This window comes from Octodon degus, unplaced genomic scaffold (genome assembly GCF_000260255.1).
Source record: "Octodon degus isolate 3935 unplaced genomic scaffold, OctDeg1.0 scaffold00028, whole genome shotgun sequence".
Taxonomy (NCBI): Eukaryota; Metazoa; Chordata; class Mammalia; order Rodentia; family Octodontidae; genus Octodon; species Octodon degus.
In genome coordinates, this window is record NW_004524604.1 from 3985829 (window position 1) to 3992072 (window position 6244).

At 44.5% G+C, this 6244-nt stretch overlaps 1 protein-coding gene across 8 annotated transcripts in view; it reads right to left on the minus strand.

Annotated features, from left to right (window-relative positions):
- The window catches only part of Ptpn13 (protein tyrosine phosphatase, non-receptor type 13), a 229009-nt gene extending 223505 nt beyond the window's left edge, over positions 1-5504 (minus strand). For 4 of the 8 annotated variants that reach the window (XM_023712958.1, XM_023712960.1, XM_023712959.1 and 1 more), the window contains exon 1: positions 5195-5503. The gene's annotated coding sequence lies outside the window, so the exon portion shown is untranslated. Of the gene's footprint in view, positions 1-5194 lie in introns of all 8 variants that reach the window. The other 4 variants (XM_023712955.1, XM_004629264.2, XM_023712953.1 and 1 more) reach the window with 2 other exon arrangements.
- Positions 5505-6244: the final 740 nt, after the last annotated feature.

Genomic DNA, 6244 nt, shown 5'->3' on the forward strand with positions numbered 1-6244 from the left:
TTTACACTGAGACTTAAAATAATCTTAACTTATATGTTTACTTTTAAGTTATACCTTTCTAAAAGAAGCAAAAGTAACTGTTGCAGTGTTACAAGAAAGCAAATTTCTTTAAAGGATTATCTGATTTTTAAAAATTTCTCAGACTATCTTTTTTCAAAAACCAAAACAAATCACAACTGATTACTTTTTTTTTGTGTGGAACCTGGGATTGAACTCAGGCCCTTGCGCTTGCCAGGGAAGCGCTTATTCCACTGAGTCATCTCCCCGGCCCCACAACTGATTACCTTTATTACAATCTCAAATTACATAATTGTTCTAACTCAGATTTATATTATCTAACAAGAATATTTAATTTTTACTCGATGTACCATATTGCAACTATGGACAGCAACATTAAGATGTAAAAAAAAGGGCTGGTGAGATGGCTCAGTGGTCTAAAGCACCTACTTAGAACAAGCTTAGCAAAGCACAGGAGCACAGGGACCGCGGTTCAATCCCCCAGCACCACATGCCAGCCAGCCCCGCCCCCTGGTGGGCTGAGCTGGCCACACACACACACACACACACACACAAATAAATAAATTAAAAAAAAAAAAAGATGTAAAAAAAAGATACTGTTTATAAAGGTTTCCAAGTATCACCTTTTCAGAAACATAATCCCAAATGTCTATATGCAAATTTACCTGGGCTGAGTAGGCTAGAAGAAACAAACACAAACACACACATAGCATTTATCAAGAAAGAATAATTGTAATTAAAATTAATTTTTGTTCTCATCTATATGCACAACACACTAAGCCAATAAAACTTTGATTAAAGGACAGCTTTTTTAGGTGCGTAATGAGAGGGTACAGGTGGGATGAACTACATGTTACAGTTTCTTCTAAGCTGTCCATCAGTAGTTAACAAGTGGCAATTGCCACTAAATGCAATGACAGTGTTAGCTTCCAACTGCCTAAAATGTTGTAGCGCCTTATTTTTTTTTTTCCCAAGGGGATGCCTTTCTGTGTGTGGGGGGAAAACCCAAGTTTTTCTTGCATGTATTCATTCACATTAAAATAAGCCAGTTTTCTGTTGAAAATTGACCATGTCATTTAATAATTAAGGGTCTCCATGTGTTTAAAAAAAAAAAAAATCTGTTTAAAAAGGAAAACCTCGAATCAAATCCTAACACTTGAGTTGGAATGACGACTGCTTCTGTTTTCAGTATTTGGTATATTACATTTCCAGATCTGAAACTTCTATAGTATACAATAAAGCCCTTTAGATTTAGAGCATACTGATTTAAATAACAACAGAGGCACTTTTCTTCTCAGATAACTTTGAAAAGAAAAACTTTATGTACAACAGATCAAGGAAATAGGTAATGCAAGTATCAAAAATATGTTTCTTTTCACTTAAAAAACTTTGAAAAATAACACTATACCTATTTTAACTTGTAAATCTGAATGAAATGACAGGATACACACACATAAGCACAAACACACATACTCACACAAAAATAAGAAAGTGGCAGTGCTTGCGAGGCTGAAAACAGGAGGATCACTATAAGTCCGATCTACATAGTGAGACCCTGTAAACCCTGTACTAAATACTTAATAAATATATATAAATATATGTGTATATATTTTTATATGTAATATATAAAAATATATACACATATATTTATATATATAGCAAGATAGCTCAGCAGTCTAAAGTGCCTGCTTAGGCTAATGGTTTTATCGCTAGCCCTGCCCCCAGGGTGGGCTGAGCTGGCCACCAAGAAAACAAATAAAAAAGATAAAGAAACTGGGATACAAAGTTAAAAGGAAGTGTTCCATACCTGAGTATTTAATGCAGTAGCTGCAAATGGCTAGGAGCAATTAAAATGTGCCTAGTGGAAACGAGGAACCAAATTTTAAACTATAGCTAATTGTAATTCATCAAAATAGAAACAGCCATGCCTGGCTAGGCATACTGCCTTAGAGGTACTGCCACAGGGAACTGTAGGTAAGCATTTGTACTTTAAATTTTCTTTTAAATAATAAGATGTCCCCTAGATGAGCGTACACACAGATGTGCTTAAACTTTTGAAAACACTCTTGTGGTTTATAAGGACTATAAGGCAACATAAAAGTATCATTGCATTTGTGAAACTAAATTTTCCATACAGTTTTCACCATCTAGCAAAGACTGAATGTGTTTTCCCATATTGACTCTGTTGCAAATTTCTTCAGGAATTTCTAAAAAGTAGATGTTTGAATCTCACCCTTAAAGAGTTCTGGTTTAATCAGACTGGACTGATATCTGAGTACAAAAATTAGTAGAAGCTGCTCACCTGAAGCTAAGAGCCAGCGTTGGATGCCACTAAATTATAAAGAAAATTAAAAACTTTAGTAAGCACTGGCGCAGTATACAACTTAAGACACTTCTTGGCTAGTAGGTGAACAGTGCCGTTAAACAAGCCAACCTGAAGTAAAAATTCTGAGGCTAAGTATGAGCTACACATTCTAGACATTCAGGAATGACCTGAGTAGCAATCATTAAGTTTTTGAAATTATTGTTAGTTTTGAAGAAGAGATTACTAGCAAAGAAAACTGAATAGTATTGAGCATCAGCTTGCACTTGCTATTTCTACATGTATAGAATTATTTAATTTCATCCTCAAATTATCTTGGAGGTAGTTATTATATTACTTACACAAAAGTACATTTCAAGGTGTTCTCTAGGTTTTTGTAACCTTTTGTCAGACAGTGAAGTCCTTTACACCCTATAATGCAAAAAGATTCTCTTGAAGAATTTTATAACTTGCAAGTGTGAAAATGTAACAAAAAAGCAAAAGGTTTCAATAGTGGAACACAAGGTAAGGCAAACAAGTTAAACAAGTATTATCAGTCCCCACTCCCATACTTTGTATGCAGCTGAGGCAAACGGGGGGGGGGGGGGGGGGGGGGGGCCCCGGGGGGCTGGGGGGGTGTTTGTAGTTCAAATCTACATCAGCCTTAGAAGTTGCTGGGTTTTGTATGCTAAGAAATTAAACAATTTGTCTCCTACTGCTTTCCAAACTATCAGCAACACTGTAGTCACATATTTAGGAATAGAATTTGACAGATGAGAACTGGGTAGATATCTGGAAAATCAAATCAGAGAAGGATATTAAGGATGTTTTCATTTTTTCCCCAAATGCTAATTGGAACCCCTTCCCCAAAAACAGTTTACAGATTAGTTTTGACCTTACATACATATAATGACTGTGGAATTTATACTTTAACTTAGGCCATTGAAAGTTATGCAGTTATTTACTGATTAAAAGCTATCTTTTACAAATCCAGTTCATGAACTATTTGACTCAGATCTCACTTTTCAAATTGAGAAAATTTTTCAGTAAAGGGGGGTGGTTGCACAGCAACAGATACCACCCTGGCCATCAGCACTGATTTATCTCAAGACAACAGCATTTTCTTTCTCAGGCCCCTACCTTAAGTGACATAAATTCAAACAAGGCGTACTTGGTTACAACAGAAGCCCACAGGAGAATACCATCAACTTGCTACACAAACTTTCATAAAATATATTCAAAAATAAAGAGTGTGTTTACAAGTAAGTAACTAATTTCTCAATGCACTAGCTTTGACTACGCTTGTGTTTCTTTTCGATTTCAAAGAATATTAATTATAGTAGCAACCATACTACAAAAAATGTTGCAATTTATTTTAAAATTACACACTCGGTCAGGAGGAGGAAGAGAAAGACATCCTAGGTTGTCTCAGACAGTCCTTTTCTCCAACATCTTTGCAGATGGGCAAGAAGATGAGCAGGAAAAATACACATCCAATTAAGATGAAAGAAGCCACAATGGCTCCCCATACAATCTATAACTTATTCAAAGTAAGACAAAAAAGCAATGTTGCTTTTCTTAATAGTAAAGAACACAGAGCATGGGGCAACAGCTCAGTAGAATAAGCGCTTGCCTGGCATGTGCAAGGTCCTGAGTTCAATCCCTGGTAAAAAAAAAAAAAAAAAAAAACAAACCAAAAAACCCCATATCTTTCATTCAAAGATGGACATCGCGCATCCACTCTAAAACACTAAGAGGGCCAATTTTTTCACATTCAGATCCCACATTTAGGAAGCATCCCTCAAGCAAGAATGGTGGAACAGGCCTCTAATCCTTGCACTCTGGGAGGATGAGGCAGGATGGAAGGTTCAAGCCCAGTCTGGGCAACTGAGGTGGGGATATAATGCAGTGCCAAGGACTTGGGTTTAGTTCCCAGAAGCCTCCGCTCAAGCTAATTTAAGTTTTACAACTTTGACTCCACATTCAGTAGTGTTAAAACTTGTCCTACTTTTTTCCCCACCCTTTACTAAACTACATATACACATTTTAAAATCTTCTTCATTAGTTACCAGTGTCCTCCGACCCTCAGGTGTCCTACATTTGTTTTTTAGGTCCCGCCTTGAAAACAAACCCACTTGTCCCATTTTGTGAGAAGTAAACTCAGCTCCAGGGAGCTGCCTATGAAGTCACCGCGTTTGTTGTTTCAAAGATGCAATTACAAGAAAATGACACACGGCCGTCAAGGATGAGCTGGAAGAGTACGGCGGTGTGGGTCACAGAAGTGTGAGTGCAATGAAAACTGCACGGCTGCAAATCCTCTGGGCGCAGTATCTGCCTCCACCCTCTCTTCTCTCACGCAGTCACAACAGAAAGAAGCTAAACTCCGTCAGAACAGTCCCGACTCCAGCTCTGCATCAAGCCCTAGGCACGGGGCCCGGGAGACTGGAGGAGGGAGGGTACCTCAGCGGGGCAAGCGGCCGAGTTCGCGTCGCGCGAGGTCCCCTCGGCCTGTCCCAACGCCCTCCGGCCCTGCCACATTCCTCGGCGACCCCGGACGAAGCCGCCCTACAGTCACTGCAGAAATCCGAAGCGGACCGGCGCTTCCCCGATGTGCACTGACCGAGCCGTCGGCGTGGGCGCGAAGGGCCGACGCCACCGCCCGCCACCCGACCTCGCGCCCCTCCGGGGCTGCCCCCCACACCTCGCTGAGTCCCGCGGGGCCGGGCGAGGCTCCCGCTGCAATCTCATCTCCTACCACCGCCACCACCAAAGCGGGGCGCCCTCCACCCTCCCGGCCTCGGGCCCGCGCCGTAACAGCAGGAGGAGCCAAAGCGCGGCCCCGGCCCAGCCCGCACGTGCGCCGGCAGTCCTCACCCGCGCAGCGCCGCGAGCCCGGGTCCCTCCGGCTCTTCTCCGTGGAGCTTCAGGGAGCGTGGGGCGCGCGCGGCCCGCAGCCGCATCTCCCGGACCCGCGCTGCGAACGCCCCGGGCGACCCCGCTGGCCCGGCCCGAGCGCCCGCGCCGCGTCACGGACCTCGCGGAGCTCTGCACGCCTCAGCGCCTGCAGCCGGCGCCAAGCAAGGCCGAGGTATCAGAGGCGGAGCGGAGAGCTCGGGAGCGCTGCTGCTCGCCCGCACGACGGTCCCCGGGGCCAGAGACCATGGTGTGTCACCTCAGCGCCGCAGCCGCCCGAGCGACTCCAACCCTCCGCGGGCTCCACCTCAGGCGGTCGCGCCGGCCCCGCCCCCGGCCTGTCACTCAAGGCTTCTGAGGCCCGCGGTTCGCTGTCCCTGAGCTTCTCTCCATGTTATTGGCCGGTAGGGCTTTCGGGCACGCCCCTCCCGTGGGACTAGGTCGCCCGGGAGATGGGCGCCCGGTTCCCGTGACAACCAGTGCCTGGGGCCTGGTTCGCTGCGAGGCTCGGACGGGCCAGACGCGCAGGTGGACTGCCAGCCGGGAAAGCAGCCGGGTTCCTGACGGGACCAAGCGGAACGTGCAACGGAGAGTCTCCACGCTTCCACCTCAGAAGCAGAACTTAATGCGCCCGGAGAGTGCGACGTGTGGGGTACTACTGCTCTGTCTCCAACAATTTAAATGACCCTCCCGGTCTCTTGCCTAGTTTCCAGATTGTTACCTGAAAGTCTGAGCTTTGGGGGGGCGGGGGTAACCGGACAGAAAGAGCAGAGCCATGCCCCCTTCCTGCAGCTACGCAGCCACCTGACAATGGCGGGGTCAACCAGGACCCCTGGGTGGCCTTGCTGCAGAGTGAGCCCCAAAGGTGTGGTGGCCTTGCTCTCTGAAATGTCCTCAGGGAATCTTCCATACGCATTTTTTACGAAAATAAATGAAAGTAAAATAAGACTTCGTGTCCCAAGAAATGAAAGCAATCCTAAAATTTAAGCCAAAGGTTTAACATAATAACAC